Here is a 23,312-nt window from a genome sequence, read left to right on the forward strand (position 1 = left end):
AGCAGCGCTGCAGATGTTCCAGACTCCGGATGAATAGATGGCCAGGATATATATCTTTTAAATTATTTCTTTGATTTGTAGAGCGCCGAAGCCCAGAGGCATCAAGGCGCTGTGGCAACCAGTTAAATGAAACATCATCTTAAACAGTAGATAACCCATCCCCGAAGCCTTGAATACAACCCAAGATTGTAGGGGTCCAAGTGGTATCCTGGGGATAAATTGGGTGAATAGCCACGTTTTCAGAGCCTTACGGAAGGCCCAGTAGCAGTCCTCTGCTCTGGGGGGAGGGAGTTGCAGATGCTCGCTGCCACAAAAGGGAAGCTCGCTCTGCCCCCCTTTGGCCTTTTTCACTTTGGGAAGGACCTGGCGGTGAGCATGTATGGATTTTACAGGTCTGTTTGACTTTGGCCTTTCGATTTTCTGAGAAAGGTATTGTGGTGCGGTGTTGCTTAAACATTTGAGTGACGGACAGAATTTTGAAGACGATCCTTTCCCTAATTGGTAGCCAATGGCTATTTTTCCTAATCTCCGAGATGTGTTCTCTTTTTGCGATGTTCAGTGGTGCATGAAGAGCATTGTTCTGGATATTAGCACTGAACATTCAACTCCATTGAAGCAACTCTTTCCAGGGTCTTGTCTACGGAAGGCAAATGACAATGAGATGCAATGGCTCAGGCACCCCATATCTAGGAACTGTTGTGCATGGAAAGGTGCAACGTTGCAACATGACCAGTCTTGAGGGTCCCAGGCAATGCCATGAGTGAGAGAAAGGCCTTACCTATGGTCACCCAAAAATCTAGTGTCTCGCTTTCACATACTGCACTAAATGAGAAAGTTCTGTAATATAGAATCAGCTCTGAGCCTAGCAGATGTACATGACATGGCAAGGTTACACCCAGAGGAAGAAGGGATACTCTCTCTGATAGCAGAAATCTTTTCTGAAATGAGTTGACACACCCAGTCCATTGGTGGGAGGGATAGCTTGTGGTGCTGTTTAATACTCTTCATCAAAAAAGAATAGGGTCTGAAATGTGTTCCTGGTGGTTTGAATCCAAAAGGAAACACGCCTTGGAAGAAAATAAAGCTTTGTAGAAAATAAACTCTTTTTGCATAAACAGAGCCACAGAATCAATTAGAAAGAATTTCACGATTCGTGAATTTACGGACGTACCGTACAGCTATCAGAAATGCGCGACGCATAGAAAAGAAAAGAAGCAAAAGACTCAGAGAAGGACGCTTGAAGGAGATCTTCAACCTTCGGAGCTAACAAACATGCAGCGTGACAGTATCAGTACAATGAGGAGAAGTAATATATTGGCCCAGTCTATTTACAGGGGTGCAGCATGTGGTCCACAAATAAGAAGCACAAACCGATCTAAACGGGAAACAGGATGATCCAGGGAACCTGGTGTGGGAAAACCAGGCAGGCTTTTTTGGAAAAACTGGTTAAACGACATTTTGAAAATAAATGTAGATAGTAAGTTGCACCTCATCTCCCCAGCAACATACAGTGGCCTAATCTCCTGAAGGGGAAGCCTCCTCAGTGTCACATGTCACACAGAGATCCTCCGCTAACCCCCATGCACTGATGACAATTAAGGGACGCTGCTGATTCAAGCATGAACATGGGGACAATTCCAATTGATAAATTAGATGAAGATGGGGACGTAGGTGCGTGACAAGAAAATGATTATAATAAATGATAAAACGACTCCCGCAGCAGTGACTCTGCCAAGCAGCTAAATTCACAGGAACCAGGCCCACCAGCAACCAGAAGAGTGCCGAGCTCTCCCACTGGACCAGCTGACATTACCCATCTTGCAGTATCTCCTGCACACCACCCAGATGCATATTGGATCTGCCTCAAGTAACTTCACAGCGACTAGGGGCAACAGGGAGTTCAAAACAGCCGTCATCACTCCTGGGTTATGTTAGACTAGAAAGATCATTTGTTGCCATGAAATTAGAGCGGTAGGGAGAATATGTATCTAGGGAGAACACACACATCAGACGTAGTGAGATAACCTGTATATCTGCTTATATAAATGGTGAAAGGCTAGGGACAATGGATTGATGAAAGGCTAGTTTAGGATTTGGCTTGCCCAATGCTTGTGCTTACACAGAGGGCCCATACATCTTGTTTTAGTTGTTGTTTCTTTCAGACCACCCCTACCCCCACATGCACAACGTGTGCTTTGTCTGTGAAGAGAAGAATGAGGTCAGTTTCAGGATTTCAGGACTTTGGTGGAATGTGCACCTGCAGCGCCTTTCCACATCTGCGCAAGGGAGCATTACACCCTGTTTGGTGTATGGTCTTGGTGGACAGCAGTGCTGGAATCCTGAAAAAGAACATTGGTCCTCTGCAAGACTGATGACCCAATCAAAGACAAAAAGTGAAAGTATTTTAGTTATTGGCCTAGTGCAATAGTGGTTTGGGACAGCCCTCTGACTTTTCTCTGTACATCGGGTGTTTCTGGGGAAAGATAACAGAGGGGGCCTTCTCCATGTCATTACCTGATTAATGTACAAACCCAATAAATTGTGTTATCTCTTTCTCCGGTGTTTGTCGGTCTTTGGGGTACACAAGGACAACCACAGATCCCCTGTTGACATATACGGAAAAACCCAACCAAGTATTACATCTGGTGCTGTGGCTTGGAAGCCCAGCTTCTCTTGAGGTCTCTGACACTCCTGTCTGTGACTTAGATTCCTCAGCCGGTTCCTCAGAATGCACGGTTCTTGATGTGGATGCCCCAGCCTGCAACACAGAGTCTTCAGCTTCTCAAGAACAAAAGGTAAGTGTTGACTATAGCAATAACACCCGATCTGGCGGGCTGGATCTGGTGGTAATGGCCCAGGGCACAAGTTATAGTATGTGGGCCTTAACGATGGGCAACAGCACCGTTACTACCTGATCTGGTAGGTGGTTTAGTGTGTTATTGCTATTAACACCACAGGTTTTCAAACGGAAACCCGGGGTGCTAACTGCAATGTATTTTGTTTGAATGAGTGGCTTTGCCTCTTCATTCATTCAAACAAAATACTACTTAAGATGGCCACCATGGAGCTGGAAGGTGGTACTCCATGCAGAGCCCCTCTTCCATTTCCATGGTGGCTGGCAGTGACACAGAGCGGCAGCATCGGCGACGGTCGGGAGACAGCACCGTCAAAGGATTCAGGTAAGTGGGGTAGGAGTTTGGGAAGGGACAAGAGACCAATGGGGTTGTGGCGGGAAGATTGGGGTGCAGCCACCAGGTTGCTTTGAACGTGTGCTTTGATTGTGGAATTTAGCTTGCTATCCAAGCAACCTGATTGGCTGGCTCCCCTGTGCCAGGTGCTAATCTACATTGTTCTCCTTGTATTTTTGGAAACAGATGTATGGCTTCAAGTTTAACATCTCTTTCATGCTGTTGGTGCAGCTAAAACAAGCAGGGACAGAATAAGGATCTTTGAAGGGTAACCCCACCCTCCAGTGTAGGGTTGAGATATAATAGATTGGCGCACAGAGGCCTTAATTCATGGCATCAAGAGAAATACTCTTATTGGGGAAAAGATGTACATTTTAAGGGGATGAGAAATATTTAAGGAGAAGACACATATTGTAAAAAGTCTGATGGTCCCATGCTAAGGAAGGGCAGGGGAAGTCAGAGGACATTCACCTTTTGGCCAAATTAGAGAACATGACTTTTGCTCAGATTGAGAAGATCTTGAAAGGCATTCTTTGCACAATTCAATGGAAAGCTGTAGATGAACCACTAAAACATTGGGACAATATTTTTGATGCACTTATCCACTTGGGGATGCACACATATTATAAAAAGAATACAACTGTAATGGCACTGGCCACTCTGTGTAAAGGCAACCTTATCACACTTGCTGGCTTTGATGTTGGAAGACAGACTAGCAGGCTATTTCGAGAATGAAACCCAGGCAGCGCGCATAATGGTTACGCAGCATTAAAAGACTGTTCTTTTGAGGACAGACGAATGTACAGAAGGAAGTGATAAAGTGGAGGAGTTACAGGAGGAAGTTTCAGAGTTACATAATAATCTAGACTGCTGTCAACAGGCGTGTTAAGTCTGACCTAAGATCAAAGAAGTGCGAGCGAAATATGAAAAGGGTGTACAGCCCCACACCCTTTGATACTGACACTCCAATAAGGACGAATGCTAGCATCCTCAATTGCCCTCACTGTACAGAGGGCACATGACGCAAAGACTATCAGGTAGAGATGCCAACAAATTATCTGAGGAACATAAAAAGAGCTCTACTTTTGTGGACCGGTGTGCCAGAGTAGTGGAACTGTTGGCAGTAAAGAGACAGAGGGAGTGAGGCAAGAATTAAGAGAGGAACCTGATAAGTTAGATAAGTAATTACAGGCATACAACGGAAATCCCAGATATTGAGGGGTAGATATCAGGAAGCACCAAAAATTAAGACAAGGTGTCCACACCCAAGGGGCACCTGACAAGACTAAAAAAGGGAGGAACTGAGCATGGGAACTCAACCGTATAAAGGTAATCGCCCACAAGAGTTGTTAATGGCTCTATGTCAAGGGTATAGCCTGTGGATAGGGCTGGAATAAGTCAGGAGAAGGCACACTCATTTGTGCTTTTCATAATCAACCTATGGAACAAAGCACTTTTTTTTTACTAATGGATGTAATGCAGAACACATGGAGGTGGGCATGGAGAGTAAGTGTAGAGATAATACTTCTATGTTTTTTGAAGGATTTTTAAATCAAATTATGGACAGAACTATTAGGTTGATTGACCCACCAAAGAAGACTAGCACCTATCAAAGTTTACAGAGGTCTTATACAACATGAGAAGGAAAGTCACACCTGTCAGACGACCATAGATTGAGCATCTGGGCAGCTTTATTGCAGTGTTCTGGAATACAGTGGAACATACACCAGATGTAGTGCAGAAGGTGAGCAAAGAGGATGGATGGGAAAAGGTATTGGAATGGGTAGATCAGAAGCATTTGATCCAAAGGATGGTGGTACCAGTGAGAGAGTATAAGATATTGGAATGAGGTGAGACACATGCAAACTGGAAGGGAGATGTGGCATGGACAATTAATACACAAGGGGAAGGGTAGTCGCAATGAGAGCCCATAGAAGGGAGTGGATTTAGAGCACAAGAAGAAGGATGGAGAGGAAGAGGAGAGTAGAGGACACGAATTATGTGTTCAGGAAGAGGCAGAAGACCTGGCTGAGGGAGAGGAACTGGAATATAGAAGGAAATAAGATGTATGATACCACAGAAGGGCAGGTTGAAACCAATTGAAGGGCTGTTGTGATTAATAAAAGGGGGTGAGAGATGCCAAAGAGATAGTGAAGCTAAGAGATCAGATGAAGAACATCAGAGCAATACCTGTAGCCTCACCCAGACTGTCATAGCCAGGACAGACGTATGTGAAGAAAAGACCATGGGAAGTGGAGCCCACACCATGCCGCATGCTGACCGCAAGAGCAGGAACAACCAATAGCATTTGCAGCACTAATGGGCAAAAGCACACACTAGGACAGGGACAATCCGGTACCGGACGCTGCAGAAAGGTCACCCCACAATGTTCCGATGCAGCAAGATAAACGGTGCACAGCCACAGTACAGTGTATCTTTAGTAGCGTTGCAGTCAGTTATGAAACTAATGGCATATTGTGGTTCTGCAATGTCTTTAACAATGGCTGAATTCCCTGAAGTAAAAGATTACAAAATCACTGGAATGAAAAGTTTGAGAGAGGACTTATTACCCACTCTATGAAAAAAAACGTTGTGTATTTGAGTGAACATGATTGTGCTCGTTTGGAGATGAGGTTATGATGAGAGTGTATATGATAAGAGAGTAAGGGCTCATTTTGGATTTTGCTAACATGAGGTAATGGCAGTCAACAGACAAGGAAATATTGACAGTGGTCCCTTGTGTTTAGCAATAGGGAATGTGAAAGAGGATACATAGTTCATGTTCCCACTGATTTATGTGTGTGTGGAAGGTAGAATTCCACATTCTGTGGTTTGAACTTCAAATTGGATTTTTGCATTACTAGGAATCCAAGGCACGCAAAGCCCTGTAGTGTGCCTCGCTCAGGTGAGTCTTGAGTCCATTGTAGAGACTAATAAATAATTATTAGTGAGGGAAGTCAGTATCAAAGCAGAAGAACAGTTTCCATTCTTTGCACTTGTGTTGCCAATTAAAAAGAATAATGCGGGAATAGATTTCTATAGGTTGCCACAAGTTAAATAATTGACTCTCACCACACAATTGATTGCACTTGTTATCAGAATTGTTGGTTAGGTGATCTGTTCAAATGCACCATCTTTACTGTAATGGGTGTAAATAATGGTTTTCGGGCTTTGCCCTTACAAAAAGACAATCAATAGTGCAATGCGTTGGATGGGAAGAAGAAACATTTTCTCACAATGTCTTCAATCGGGCTTACGAGACAGCTCCACAATTTTCAAAGAACTATGAGGAGGATATTCGATGGTTTACAGTGTGAAACAACATTTGATTCCGTAGCTAGATGACCTCCTGATTTGCAGCAAAGATGGACCGGGAACACAACAGTCATTTGCAAAATGTGCTCACGAGAATACAGGAAGGCAGGCTTAACTTGAATGCAGTGAAAATTCAATGGAACAGAGAGGAGGTTAGATCCCTTGTGAAATGTTTGTCAGCAAAAGGCAAAAGCATAGACAAAGGCAGACTTCAGTTAATCATGGAATTACTGATTCCCACAAAACACAAACCATTGCAGTCTAGGATTCACCCAAACATTCACTCCCAGCTTTGCAGAATTAGCAAACCCTTGTATGATTGCATGAGGCAGAAAGAATTCCAGTGACGGGAGGAACAGTCACAAGTACTTGACCATGCCAAGAAATCCTTGTAAACAGCACCCAATATTGTGATACCATCATCTGACAAGGTTTTCTCCTTATGGACCTTGTTAACAGAGCGGATCATAGCATCATTGTTGACCCAATTACATGGCACCAAGTACATGGTGATAGCCTGCATGTCAGGAAGCGGTTAAACATTAGTGATTCACTTCATACACGGCAACGTCCTTCCGTGTACCTCCCACGTGGTTGGCGGTTGCCTTGGAAACTGGCACAGCGACCACGGCGTGCATGAATGATCTCACACCTTGTACTTCCATGCCGTACCAGATGGCGCTGCCATGGTTACCAACATGCATCGGCATGCAATTACATCCCCACAGAGAGTGCTACTGCTCAAAAGACGTGGCAGCAACGGAGGCAGCGCTTCTTATTGAAATAAGTTCTGTGTTTTTGTCTCTCATACTTGCAAATTCTGTTCCTTGAACCGTGCCTGCTTTCCCGACTTGCTTTTTGATATTCCCTTTGTATTGACGCAACTTACCAATCTTCTAATAACAAACCCTGTCTTCCCACAAACGAACTGCCTTTGGAATTCCCTGTCTTCCCACAAACGAACTGCCTTTGGAATTCCCTCTCGTAACAACGAACTGGTATACAGCTGGTGTTTTGGGATTTCTCATCTTTGAATTTCGGGTTTGGAGTCTGTGGTATTTTTTGGAACTCTTGCAATTGGAACTCTTCTTATTGGCTGCATAGAAAGATTTTATTGGCAATGCCACATGAACGCTCGGCTCTGCTGTGGAAAGATAAGTGTTGCCAATATCTGTGCAGTGTGTCTTTGTGCCACCCGGGAACAGGTCCCTTAACCTACTAAGCCTTCCCCTTCCTTGGTGCCATAGGGTTCACTTCAAGTTGCTTTTCTATCTTTCCAACTCTTAATATCTTCCCAGACTTTTATTTCAAAACGATAGCCTTACATCCTCAGCTAGTTTATAATAGTTTTTGTGCAGAACTAATCTAAGGATCTTTGACTACCATCACCTCTTTCCATCAACAGAAGTATAGAGCCTGCACATACAGGTAAGTTAACAATACTGTTTGTTCGCAACTCCCATTTCCGGTATATGTTCATTGTTATAGCATACTCTGTTTTCTTGCAGACGGGTGCCTTCCTGGTGATATTGCTCTTTCATATGTATCTTGAATTCACCCATATATGTTTCTCTGGGTGAGGCTTTGAGGAGACCCTCTATTGGGCTCTGAAGATCAATTTACCGGCTGCTACAGGATCTGACAGAATAAGAAGCCTAACAAAGAGCATCCAAGATGGATAGAGCCACAGAATCCTTGCTAGGAATTGGTTACAGACTTACGTGCTGATATGTCAGCTGCCAATATGTCTATCCATTAAAGAATCAATGCTTTACAAAGTTTGGTGGAGCAGCAGCTGCTGGTTCAGTTCCTCCTGCTCTGCTACCAAACTCTATGCCCATGATACTGCCTACTCAGTTTCCTTTAGCACCACCATAGAGGTTCCATGGTGACCCCAAATTGTATTGCACCTTCATCAATCAGTGTAAACTCCATTTTTTGTGTCAACCAAACTAATTTCCCGATGCCACCACCAAGTCAGCATTTGTTCTATCATACTTAGACGGGAGAGCTGCAGCTTGGTCTAATCCTATGTTAGAACTCAACAGTCATGTCCTATATGATTTTGATGCCTTAATCATGGCTATGAATTGAGTATTGGATACCCATTATAAGACACAGGCAACAGATTTAGAATTTCTCGAGTTAATGCGTCTCTATCATCAAGCGTTTTAATGATCTATACCTCCCCATTTCCCTAGATAGAGAGGCATCAAATGTTGAGTGAACCGTTAAGTGATAAACCCCAAGTATGCATATTGTATGACACTGCTCCAAATGTAGTCTCTACGTTTACTAAACTTATGCCTGTACAGGTGTGTATGCAAGATTCTTGGGAGAAATTGCGGAATAAATGGGTGATTGAGCTAGGTGGGGGTATATCTGAGGTTGAATGGGATAATGCGTGGAGGGTAACGGTGAGGGCTAATATGGATTTGAATTTGAGATATATTCATCAGTGTATTTTGGGGCATATTTATTGGACACCAGTGAAGATGTTGGAACAGGGATTGATTGAATCGGATTTGTGCTGGGGGTGCTCTCACTCAAAAGGGACTTATCTGCATATGTTATGGGAATGTGATAGGTTTCTGATATTTTGGAAAGAAGTAATTGAACGAGTAGATCTAGTGATTGGTAAATCGTTTCCTCAAACTTTCATGTCTACAATTTTTCTCTCAAAGGAAAGCTGAGGTCTGGATATCTGTGGTGCTTCTAATTGGATTGATAGGGCATTAATAATGGCAATAAAGCATATTATGAGAGTGTGGAAATCGCGCAAGAAACCACACACTGATAGTTGGATGGTGGACATGCACAAATTTTCGAGGTATGAAAGATCCCGGGCATCTGAACTTCATGAGAGACTGAATATTGTGATAATTGGGATTATTTTAATGATTTGTTTGACTAGGGTATAGAATTGGTATACTTAGTGAAATATGGGATTTGAGGGGGGGGTTCATGTGTCGTGTTTTGGTCTTGATTGTGTTTGTGTGTAAGTGTTGTTTGTGTTGTAATGGTTTACTTGATATGTGAGGGGTCTTTGTATTGGAAGTTATAGTTTACTGATAATTGTATTTTGGGCAGAAATTGTTATCTATACTGTTATTTCTATGACTCTCACCAATATGTGTTGATGTTATTAATGGTTTGAAAATTTAAATAAAGTTGTAAAAAAAAAAGAATTTCTCGAGTTAAAACAAGTCAATACTCCTTTAATGAATTACTTAGCCAAATATAATCAACTAGCGGCCGAGACTACATGGCCCAATGACAAAAAGGCAGCAGTGTTCTACAGGGGCTTACCTGATGAATTAAAAGATATCCTTCCAACAGTCCAAATCATTCCTTCCACCGGTTTCCCTGAGATATTGGATCTAGTCTTATGGATCGATGCTCGGAGGGCAGAAAAGGGTGAAAGAAGGTATCCACAAATAACAACTGCTAAAACTGATATCGTCTCACCCTCCACGAGTACTGATACAGAGGGTATTACCCATTTTGATTACATTTTTCTGATCGCATCCCTCATCTGACCGAATTTGCCCTGTACTTTTTGACCTTTTACCCTTTTGTTTGCACTTAACCAAACAGGAGGAGCCATTCCCCATGTTCGGTATTTTGGGGGTTCAGGAGTCCCCCCCCCTGCTTCCATAGCATTGGCAGCGGGGGACACAAAAAAATGAACAAAAAAAATCGGGCCCGAGCATATAGGCTGCAGACAATATGGCCGCAAACAAATGCGGCACAAATAATCAACCCAGATCCATACAGAGCCTATGCAGTCCCACTGTCCACCGCAGAAAGAGAACATGGGCTAAAAGCCAATTTGTGTATGTATTGTGGATCCTCTGAAAATCTCTTACGTAATTGTCCCAAAAGACCACAACGCAAACAGGGAAACTGCAAAACTCGGCCGTAGATGGAGTCCCTTGTCCATGTCCTATTTTTTGGACTCCCAGTCCTTTCCTTCATTTCAGCCTGTGTATTTATCTATTACTTTGCTCATCAAGACCATCTATCTGTGAACACCCATGAGGTGGAGTTTTTAGGTTACGACTTTACGAACAAGGGGATACGCAAGAGTATCACTAAAGTTAAGGCACTGACAGACTGGCAAGTACTGATATCTGTTAAAGCACTACAATCTTTCCCTAGTTTTTACAATTTTTATAGGAGATTCATATATTCGTTCTCCTCTATCGTATCTTCTCTTACTAGTCTAACTAGTCCTAAGGTACCCTTCTACTGGAACTCAGCTGCGCAATCAGCATTTGACACCCTGAAGACCGCCTTCACTACAGCTCCAGTGCTGCAACAATTTGTTGTAGAAGCAGAAGCCTCGGGTATAGCAACAGGGGCCATACTATTGCAAAAATGTCCCAGCACCAGCATATTACATCCCATTGCATATTATTCACGTAAATTAACATCAGCTGAAAAAACGATAACGTCACTGAACGGGAACCTCTTTCCATAAGGGACACATTCAAAGAATGGAGACATCATTTGTTAGGAGCCCATCATCCTGTCGTGGTCTATTCTGACCAGGGGTGTTGCTATGTCTGGAAAAGATCTGGGGCTATGCTAATGTCTGGACTGTCGGGACCTTGGGCTAGCTAGTCTTTTGGTTGTAGCCCCTGAGCTTCTATCCGGGGCTAAAACTAAAAGACCCGGGCTATAGCCCCCTCTAGCCCCCTACCAATGCCTCTGATTCTGACCACCAAACTCTCCAAGCACTAAACACCATTAAATGTGTTACAGCCAGACAAGCACGTTGGCACTCTTTTTCCTCTATGTTTGAGTTAGTTATAACATATAGACCAGTGTCACAACAAGGCAAAGCTGATGCATTATCCTTTCTAGGCGATAGGTGACGTAGCTCAGGAAAGAAAGATGGGTTTAGCTTTTCTGTCTCCTGGTAAAGTCGCTCGTGGGTGTACTTCGCACTCATTACTTGGAACAAAGATACAGGAATGGGTCTTTTTGCATCCAGATGACCCGTATAATGTAAACACTGATGTTATTAACCGTTTACCTTATGTTCAGAACAAAATATACATGCCTAATGAGGAAAAAGGAATATGTGCTCTTCATTGGTGTCATGATTCCTGTGTCGCTGTTCATCCAGAAAGGAGAAAAACTTTGGAACTCCTTCGGAAGTTTTGTTGGTGGCCATCCATGGCCCACGATGTCACCAATTACATTCTTACCTGTTCTGTTTGTGCACAGTGCAAACATCTGAATAGTTTGTTTGTTACAACCCCTTCCTGTTCCTCCATTCCTCCAAAACCTTGGTACATGATCTCCATGGATTTTATTGTAGAATTGCCTCCAGTTCAAGAATATGATACTATCTGGGTGGTGGTCGACTACTTCACTAAGATGACTCTTTTCATGCCTTGTGTGGATGTCCCATCTGCTCCTGCTTTAGCAGACCTATTCCTAAATCATGTTTATTGTTTCTTTGGCTTACCTTCTATCATTGTGACATATAGAGGAACTCAATTCAGGTCGCATTTCTGGAAGGCTCTGACCTCCTCTTTAGGTATTGAAGACTGTTATTCTAGTGCCTATCATCCCCAAACAGATGAGCAAACTGCGAGACTGAATTCCACCTTAGAACAATACCTACATTGTTTGTGTCTCCAATAACATGACAATTGGCACTCTGCTGTTCGAGCAGCTGAATTTGCATACAATAACTCACTCCACTCTTCTGTTTGTTTGTCTCCTTTTTACGCTATGTATGGTCTACATCCGTGATCCTTACTGATAGATCCCCTCTTCCGTTGAACACACCCACTGCCCACGCTTGCATCAGGGTCCTCTCACTTATACATAAAGAAGTCAAAGCGTACTTAGAACAGGCTCATTGCACCGGCAAGGTAAAGGTATGCAGATAAACATTGTATTCATGCACCTGAGTGCAAGGTAGGAAAGAATGTATGGGTGTCCACAAAGCATTTGACTATCCCTGGCAAAAAGAAATGATTGCCTCGGTATGTAGGTCCCTATGTGATTTCCCGGGTACTGAATCCCATGGCCGTATGCCTCGATTTGCCTCCTTGTTGGCGTGTGCATCCTTTGTTTCATGTCTCATTGCTAAAACCCTACATTGCATCTACGAGGTTACCGGTGGCTCCTGCCCCTGTAAAAATGAAAGGTTTTGAGGAATACAAAGTACAGGCTATATTGGACATTAAGGTGCTTAAGGGCAAGCGCTTCTTCTTCATCGACTGGAAGGGATATGGCCCTGAAGATCGTACTTGGGAGCCTTCTGAGAATGTACATGCACTTAATTTATTGGCTTGTTTCCTTAAAGACTGGTGGTTGTCTTATCCTTTGGGGGAGGATACTGACAGGAAGTGGTTAAACATTAGTGAATCACCTCTTACATGGCAACGTCCTTCTGTGTACCTCACACGTGGTTGGAAGTTGCCTTGAAACTGGCACAGCTACCACAGCATGTGCAAATCAACTTGCGAGGTGTACTTCCACGCCGAAACAGATGATGCATTGTCATGGTTTCCAAACGCATGTCGGCATGCAATAACGCCCCCACAGAGAACGCTACTCCTCAAAAACCCGGTGGCAATGGCAGCCGTGCTTCTTATTGAAGTGAGTTCTGTGTTTTGTCTTCTATACTTATGAATTCTGTTCCTTGAACCATGTCTGCTTTCCCGACTTGCCTTTGGATATTCCCTTTGTATTGATGCTACTTACTGATCTTCTAATAACAAACCCTGCCTTGCCACAAATGAACTGGCTTCAGAATTCCCTCTTGTAACAATGAACTGGTATACAGCTGGTGTTTTGGGTTTTTCCATCCTCATGTTTCTGGTTTGGAGTCTCTTTGGTATTTTGTGGAACTGTTGGAATTGGAACTCTTCTTCTTGGCTGGACTTTATTGGCAATGCTACATGGATACTCTGCTCTGGAAAGTTAAGTGTTGCCAATATTCGTGTAGTGCGTCTTCATGCCACCCAGGAGCAGGTCCCTTAACCTACTAACCCTTCCCCTTCCTTGGCACCATAGGGTTGCCTTCAAGTTTCTTTTCTATCCTTCCAACTCTTAAAAACTACCCAGACTTAAGGTGAGCCCAGGTCCTGTTGTTTCAAAACCATAGCCTTACATCATCAAATAGTTTATAATTGTTGTTTGCTCTACAGAGCGCAGAACTAATCTATGGTACTTTGACTACCATCACCTCTTTCCATCAACAGAAGAATAGTGCCAGCAAATACAGGTTGGTTAACAATCCTGTTTGTTCTCAATTCCTAGTTCTGGTATATCCTCATTGTCATAGCATACTCTGTTGTTTTGCTGATGGCCGCCTTTCTGGCGATATGGCTCTTTAAATCACCTTCCTAGTGATATTGTTCTTTCATATGCATTTTGGATTCACCTGTATATGTTTCTCTGGGTGAGGCTTTGCTTCATAGGAAAGGTCACCCTCTTGGAGGAGACCCTCTATTGGGCTCTGAAGATTAGTATACGGGCTGCTACAGTGAGGATCTGACACTGCAATTCTGAGCTTAGCTATACGACACGTATAAAGTATACTGGGCATTAGTAGTAGTAGTAGTTTGTCATTTTGAACCCTTACAGTCTTTAAGACAAGGTAACACTCTACAGAGTGGATGGGGATGGAGAAATTACTCAAACATCAATAATAAAACTGACTCAGGAAGTTAGCAAAAGACTTGGTCTGTTTTAATAACAATTATCTAAAACAGGGAGTACAATGGACATCATTGGATGTCTGACAGCAGGATATCAGCGAAAAATATAAAAAAAACACATTTATATACTAAAAACTCATCATCATTGACATCACACTATGTAGCAAACTGAGAAAACGTATGTTTGTCTATGATTGGGTGACGTGGGACATCTAGATATACTTTCTATGAGGGTTGGTGTTGTGATTGGTTCTCTACTCTCAGGTGGGCAACTCTGTCCACTCCTAGTGCAAGTCATTGTGAGCGTCATAAAATACACAACATCTCATTGGACCTCTAAACTATAGGGCTCTTTGGTACGTGGCCCTTTATGACTGGTTGGCACGTTTGTATCATTCTGGAATATTCCACTCGTGAGCAGCATGCAAGCTGGGACTCCAGGTGCTGGTGGTTTCGGCCTGGTCATGCGTCCCCACCCAATTAGCCCATCATCCATCATCATTCAAGCTGTCTGCCATGAGACTAGTCTTTGAACTTGGCTTTGCAGAGTATCACTGCTCCTGGGAATAAAAGGGAGTGTGAGCATGACTTTATCTTCTGGTCTCTGTGTATCCTGCCCAAAGTCTATTTTCATCCGATCATGTGACTGGAGACCATGTTTTCAGTTTTCTTGTTGTATTTAATAATATTAAATGAATAAAACTTGGCACTCAATGTCCTTCCGCCGCATCTTAACAGGAGCTCGGCTCTCGTCTTCTTGTCCATTGTATCTTTTCAATATAATTAACTATTTTCGTGGCTGCCTCGTCCCTTGACGCGGGCGAGGTAGGCCTCTTTGATTCTTCTTCCATCTACAGCCAGGCTTATTCTGCTGCACCACACTTTTCCAGCCCTTCTATTCATGGGATCCAGTTTGCCCAAATACAATGTAGAACTTCCAGATTCCTATGCATATATATAACTTGGCACATCGCCGCAATCTATTCACTACATAGCCAGCCTTATGATTACTTTGTCTACTTGCGTTACTGCGTCTGTACAATTATAAAATGGTTGCCTGTTTCTTTCGTGCTCTTCACACTTGTGAGTTTACTCAAATCTTACTTCATCATCAGATTCTATATGGTCTATTCATCTTCTTTTCTGTCATCTCTTCTGAGGTGTGTCACTTTACTTAATGTGTCATCACCAGTCTCGTCTTTCATCCGTCTTCAAGTGCTCTTCAGGGATCTTTCCCAAGAGGCTGTCAGCTCTCTGTGGATACATAAATAATGGTTTTCTTAATGGATACTTTGCTTCAAAGGCAGCTTGTGTTATAGGCATCATTAAAGGTGTCTTGCTTGTCACTATTTCCGGTTCCCAACATATAGGAAATCTAGGGGCAGGAATTCCTGCAGAGGATTTTGGCTTCTCCTCTAAACTTCCCCCTCTGGTAGATTCATCAACCACTCTCCCATCAGTCTCTGCAGCTAGACATTCTCTCTTGAAGAAGTGCTTCTAAGGAGTCCACATCTTCATCACGCCTTTCAAAGATCCTGCTGATTTTACATGTTCATCAACACTCCAGGTCTCTGGTGGATAGTTCAGTGTCAACGTGCTCGCCTTGGAAGCAAGACGACACAGAGTAACACAGGTTCAATCCCCTGGTCCGCGCTTAGAAACCTCTGGGTATTAAGCACGTTATAAATAACCTATCATATCATATCATATAATAAGACTACATTGTCCATGTGGAATACAGTAGATCCATCTTCCCACGTATTTCCTGTGGTCTCTTGGATACAGGAACTTTGTTCCCTCAGGTGCATGGAGGCTAGCTTTTATACAGTCGTTGATTTCTTCATAAATTACCTCTTTAGGTTCAAATCCAAATTCAACATCAATTAAAATCTTCATTCCTACTGCTTTCTTTGCTGTCTTCTTGCACTGTGCGATTATTATCTTGATCACACAGAATCCAAACATTATCATCAGCAGAAATTCTCCAAGGAACTTGAAGATATTCACTGTCCATTGTGGTACAATGCGAAGATTACTGCAAACCAGCTGTCATCTGCATTATCTTCCACTTCATCTTCCATCCCGGTATATAGAGTTGTCAACAACGTCATGGCCTCTGTCAAGTTGCCATTCTCTTCATCGCGAGCAAGGATGAATATGCAACATGATTCTCCAATTTTGGCACAAGCACCTCCATCCATGGTTGTTATCATTTCCAAGACATATCTATTTGGGAGTGTCATCAGTCCTATAGCTCTCCACTCTTCTTTGATTGCATTTAATCCCTTTATCGTAGTGTTGATCATCTGCAGGAGCTCCCATCTGGTTATCTGTAACCATTTGGCATTCGTCATCACCTGGATCCTGGGCACGGAGATTGTCATGAATATTGCTGAAATCTGGCTGAACAATCAGTGTTCATAAGGTATGGCCTCAAAAGCTTTTATTGATTTAGCTGAGAAATAGTTCTCCCTCTTTGTCCTCTTGAGAATCTCAAGTGATCTCTTCTTCCTAGATGAACATCAGCCTTTGGAATTTCACCAATGTTCAAGTCACTTTTAGGAATAACTAATGCTGGAACAAGAATAATCATTATGGAGCACAGTCTTCCCCAGTCTCTGGGTAGCTTCATATAACCCCTGGATCCACAAGCCCAGTAGTGTTCTATTATCACTAGTGTCCCACCCTTCATTCCTGGTACATCAAAGATTTGTCCACATTGTTGGTTTTCTTGTGCCATTGTTTCTGAAGCATAGTTCTGCACTTGCCAGAGGCACTATGAGTACTGGGCCTCCTTTATCTTCAACCCATGTCAGCAACTTGGCAAGTTTCGGCCAGAGACGTTTGCATCCCTTCTCCACACACTCAATAACTGGTTAATGATGTCCTGTTACTGCCAATGCTCTGCATACGACTACGACTTCTTCCCAGCCATTTGGTGAAAGTAATGTAATGCAAATTTTGGCCTCTCTCTTTGCATCTTTGTATTTCTTCATCAGTCTTTCCTTGACAATTGAGCTTTCACTTTATCTACCATCTGATTCCTACTCCTTTCATTCCAGGCTGTTAGTATCTTATCACATGATCTCTGGTGTTTGGTCTTGCTTCTTGTCTTCAAATCTTGAACATAATCGTCTTTTTCTGGTGCTGACCATTCTGTCACCCATACCAAGGATGATGTTTGACCCTGGAATTGACCTCTCGTATGGCAGAGTGAAAGGTGCGTTAGGCAATGAGCAGTTTGGACGTCTATTTCTATAACTATGAATATTTTAGACTTCCCAAATGCATAGGGTAAGAGTACACAAACATAGCAGCTCCCCTCAGAGGTTCTCATGCACACCTCTTTCATGTGCAGATACCACATGTTGTTTCTCAAGTGTGCTGTACTGTCTAGATAATTATTCAACTCATAATCATGCTCTCTTGGGTCTCTTTCTGGCCAAGTGAGTCTGTACATAATGATCATGCAATATATCAAACATGGATCTTCTTTCAGGGAGAATCATAGGGGCACTGCGTCACAGGTGTAGGGATAATCACATATGGTCTTGCGCTTCATGCAACAGTTATGTTTGTAAGGGTCACTGGTGTTGGAAGAATCAGAGGGACTGCTGCCTTTTTTGGACCAGCAAGGTAAGCAGCATGCATTAATAGTAACAGGAACACAATAATAGATGCTGTGCAAACATATATTAGGCACCAATACATTAGTCCCCACCAGTTGCAATTTCCCATACGTCGTTGAACTCGCTCGTTTCCCTCCACTGCATCATTTTCAGGATTCCACATTATGCTTGTGTTCCATTTTTTATGGAAGGAAAAAACCTTTTTAATCAGGCAAATTCGTTAAATGCTCAGGTAGTTGCAGGATCCACTCAATAATTGCTGAGAGTAATCTGCTTATAATTGGAACATTCTTAGGATCATGCAAGAAAACCAGAATGTCAGTACTTCTCCCCACAAGTGCAGAATATGCCCGAAGAATAAAAATAAAAACAGTAAGCAAGAGCCAGTGAATGTTGAACTCAGATAGGACCATTTGGGTGTCCAAATAGAAATTCAGTAAGAAAAGAGTTGGGATACTGCTCCTTCTTCCAATTTTTAACCAAATGTTGTCATTCAGGCATAATCATGTCAACAACTTTCTAAAGTTCATTTTTTCACAAGATTCCTGTGGCTCAAGAACAAGTTTGCTTTGTCACTTCCAGCTATAATATCCATAAGGAGTGTCCCATGGGAGCCACAGTCCAAATGCACACTTGCATTTATTCAACTAATCGTTTCACCGTCCTTCTTCCATGTCATCCATTGAGTGTGCACGTACTGAACTGCTTCATGTGATTGCTTCTGAATCGGGTGGGGTGTTCCGTTCTCACCAGCATATGGCTTGACGTCGCCGAGGTGTATCCATGCGCGTCGTCCTTGGATCTTTACTACTGAGGGAGTAATGTCTTCCACAATATACGGACCACTGAAACGGGGCTCATGCCACTTCCTAGTGAAGTTACGGATTAGCACGTTGTCTCCCTCAAAAAGCTTAGGCACTGATAGAAATTCCTTAGATCCGGTTGCTGAATGGTCTTCATCTGTGTCCTGAGACTGACACCCATTGCGCTTGAATTGATCTGAAATGATAGAGATATTAGCGGTCAAACATGTCAAATAAGCAAGTAACTAATTTCCTAAGATTTCTGCTGTCTTCTGGGCATCACTCCTAATCCTCGATGGAGGAGTCAGACACGTTCTCATTTGCCTCCCCATTACTAGTTCATGGGGTGTGAGATGGTGGTCCGACTCGGGCTGATTCCTTAATGCATACATTGTTAAGGGCAGGCAATAGAGCCATCCCTTCTTTAGTGACAATTTCAATTAGGCTATCCTCTCTTTGAGAAGGTTATTGAGCCTCTCACATATCTCGTTTGCTTGCGGGTTATAAGCAGAAGAAAACTTGTGTTTTATGTTCAATAACAAGCTAATCTGTTCAAATAATTCATTTACAAAATGTGGGCCATTGTCGGATGTCAGTACCTCACATACTCCCCATCTTGGAAATACTCCTCACTCTAAAAACTTCATTGCGCAAGTGGCATAAGGGTGTGTACATGGACCTGCTTCAATCCATCTCAAAAAGGGACACACCACCACTATCATATACCGGTATCCACAACAAACTTTCAGCATATCAACGTAATCAATATGTAAATGCTGAAAAGGACCATTAAGTTGAGGGATCACTCCCCTGATTGTTCGCAATGTGTGCCCAGCAGTAAACTTTTGACATACGATGCAATTTACTACATAAAAAGCAACGTGTTCTTACAGGTTTGATAAAAACGAATCCTCCACAATAGTTGTTGCAAGGCTTTCCCTAGTTACATGTGCAGGGTAGTGCTGGTGTTCTAACACCACCCTTAATAAGGCTACAGGCATCACTGGCTTTCCAGTGCTGTCCTGCTACCACAATGCTTTGTAAGGGGAAAAAGAGCACCCCCTTCCTTTCCACAATTCTTGCTCTTCCAGCAGTGCACTGCCTTGAAGTTCCATTAACTGCGTTTTCGGCAAATTATGAAAACCTTCTTGCATTACCAAAGCCATCATTTCCCCTTTTCTTATATGAGGAGTATCAAAACTCGAGATGTCTGTAGAAGTTTAAACCCTTTTGGCTTCTTTGTCTGCCGCTTCATTTCCCCATGAGATAAAATCAGATCTCTTAGTATGAGCTGCACATTTAACTATTGTAATGGCTGCTTAGAGCTGTAGGGCTTTAATTAGTCTGTCCAATAATGCTGCGTGTTGCACGGAGTGTCGTCCGCTTGGAGGTACCCCCTCCTTTTCCAACGTGCTAGCCCTGCGTACACGGTTGAGGTCACATAGGCAGAGTCACTGTACACCGTCACTTCCTCTCCTTTGTATTCCTCAGGCGCGATAATAAGCGCCACCAATTCTGCAGCTTGTGCTGAAAAATGAGATGGCAGCCTTATGCTTGCCACAATTTCAAAATATCTGTTTCTCTTTGCCTCACCACAGCTGACCCAGTCAATCTTTATCCATTAATTTGATCAATTTATGATGACCCATCAATAAAGAGAACCTCTCCTCTGGACAGCGTATTTTCCTTTACACGCGGTATGTCCTCATATGACCCTTCATAACTTCCACAGTCATGGTTCAGCTACGAATGTGGCAGGGTTCACTATTCTGCACCTGATTATTTTAATCACAGGATTCAATATAGCAACTTCATATGCAGATGCTCTCTGGGATGCCAGCGTACCCTTATGTTTTTCCAAAATGGAAAACAAAGCATGCTCAACAAATAATGTCATGGAACACCCCATCACTATGCTCATATTCTTCTCAATAGCGAACGCGTCTGCTACCAGCGATTGTTCTCAAGGAAAGTGTCCTCATAACTGGATCTAAAATCCCACTGTAATATGCCAGAGGTTTGTACCCCAGTTTAGTCCTCTTTGTAAACACTGCTGTCATAACTGTCCCATTTGTGTGAAAAAACAGTTAAAACTCTTCAGAATAATTGGTAATTCCTAAAACTGGAGCGGTACAAATTGCTTTCTTTAATTCTTCAAACCCCTCCTCCATCTCCTCAGTCCATTCTATTTTCTAATTATTCACTTGTGCCTTTTTTAGAGCCTGCAAAAGTGGTCTCGTATATAAACTATAATCAAATACCCATGCTCTAACTTAATTGCATAGTCCCAGAAACTGCCGCATTTGCTTTACTGTGTGCAGTTTTGCTGTTTTCAAAATTCCCTCAGCCCTTTGAAGTGTGACCTTTTTTCCCTCATGTGAAATCAACTGGGTTATATACAAAAACCTCTTCTTGGCAATACTGTAACTTCTCCTTGTCCACTTTATATCCCTTGTCTGCCAGCATAATCATTAACTGAATCGACTCTTGCCTGCACTCGTCTTCTGTTGTGCTACAAACCAGAATGTCATCTACGTATTGCAGCACAACACTTTTCAATTCAATATTGCTTAGGTCCATCTGCAGGACCCTATTAAAGATGGATGGAGACTCACAATACTCTTGAGGTAAGCAAGTGCTTGTTCTGGTGAAAAGTAAATGACATCAGATCTTGGGAGTCCTAATGCAGCAGGATTGAGAAATATCGTGCCTCAACGGGGATACTACATAGTATCGTCTCAGGATTTGCAACTAGAAGAAACTCTGCCTCTACAATCTGGTTAGTTGGCCTCATGTCCTGAATTAAATGCCATGACCCCCCCTTCGATTTTTTCACAGGGTACACAGCAGTGTTGCACGGTGACTCTGATGTCACCAAGATACCTTGTTCCATTAGTGTGGAAATCGTTTTTAAAATACCCTCATCCACCTCTCGAGACATGGGATACTGTCCTGCTCATGGTAAAATTGCTCATGGTTTCAGTTTAATCTTAACTTCTTCCACCCCCTTCAAAAGGCCTACGTCATAGGGGCCTGTAGTCCATAACAAGGCTGGTACTTTTTCTAAGTCCTCGTCAAAATATACTGGACGCTGTCACACTATCATCATTCTCTGTGGGACCTCTCTTTTCTCTATTTTGATCCAATAGGTAATATTAATTTCAAATATCACTTCATCATCTGCTGGATCATCTCTAAACATATCCTCATCTGTGACATCAGTCAGTCTATACCCTTCCCCGATGACAATGACTGTCCTCCATGGCCTGACTCTCTCAAATCCTTCGAGCATGGCCAATTCCCCTCGTACTATGGCTGCAACTCGTTCTAAAGGAACCATTCGTCCCCTCTCTTCATCCATAGGTATGTGTGGTCTAAATAAAAACTCATCAGGTATTCTCATAGTCTTTCCCACTAAGCCGGGTAGCCATGTTAACAAAATGCATACCCCATAATGGAAGATTTCAGGTTCCATTAGCACACCCCGTAGGGGCATGTGCCCTGTAAATGCCATAATAAATTCAGCCACATTTAAATAGTGTTGTCAAACACACTATTCCATCATCAGTAAAAGAAATCGTCATATTATGCTTTGTCATTAGATCTCGTCCCAGAATATTAACCAGTGTCTGCCATGAATACAATAATGGAACAGAGATGTCACATTCTTCTATAGAGACTGGCAACTCATCACTAAAAGGAACTCTACTTGTAGCTCCAGAGAAGCCTTGAGCATTCATGGCATTTCCCAATATTGGAAATGTTCCCTCTCGTATACATGAGTGAGTTGCACCAGTGTCTACTAAAAAAGAAAAAGATTTGCCTCCTATCGACACATAAACCCTTGGTTCCTCTTGGGGGTCTGGTGTTACTGATAGTACTGAACACATCAAGTCACCCTGTGAGCTGTCCTATTTTGGATATATGCTCATCCCTGCACCTGTGAAATGACCTCCTCCCACTACAGAAACACCGCTCTATTCTAGGAGTCAATAACTGCCCCATGTTTGCATTCTGCTGTATCTGCATGGGTGCATGCTGTGACTGTCCTTGTGGTGGATTCAATGGTGCTTGCGGTGACTGTTGTACTAGCTGTTTTTATGGTGCTTGTTGCATTTGCGGCGCTTGTGGTTGATACACCATCTCATCCCGGGCAAACCCATTCCTAACTTGTGAGCTATATGCAGGAGGATAAGCTGTCCCCCCCTTTGGCCATTCTGTACATACCCTTGACTTCCACACATGTGCGCTACGTGCCCTGCCATGCCACATGTCCAACATATAGGAGGTGTTCTTCAAACTTGCCCTCATTGATTAAACCCTCCTTGCATATTCTGGTTATCATTCTGCATATTCTGAAAGCCACTCTGATTATTCTGGAAATTACCTCTCCCTCTGTAACCCATTCCTCGACCTCTCGGCATAAACCCATTTCCTCCTAGGTCCACCTGGTGTTGATTATTTGCCTGTGATGCATCCATAGCTTGTAGCTGAATTCCCAGCTCTTCTCTGTTCGTCAATACTGCACCTTCTATGGCATATTTTGACAATTTCTTCTGAACTAACTTAGCTTCCTCAAGCTTCCTAGCCTCTTCTTTGTTTTTGTTTTTCTCTTGCAGGAGTCGACAGTGATGCACTATGGTCAACTGTATCCCTGCCCAAGGCCTTGCTTCCATGCCCACTAATTTC

Source organism: Ambystoma mexicanum, chromosome 5q (genome assembly GCF_040938575.1).
Source record: "Ambystoma mexicanum isolate Mex_15411 chromosome 5q, UKY_AmexF1_1, whole genome shotgun sequence".
NCBI classification, from domain to species: domain Eukaryota; kingdom Metazoa; phylum Chordata; class Amphibia; order Caudata; family Ambystomatidae; genus Ambystoma; species Ambystoma mexicanum.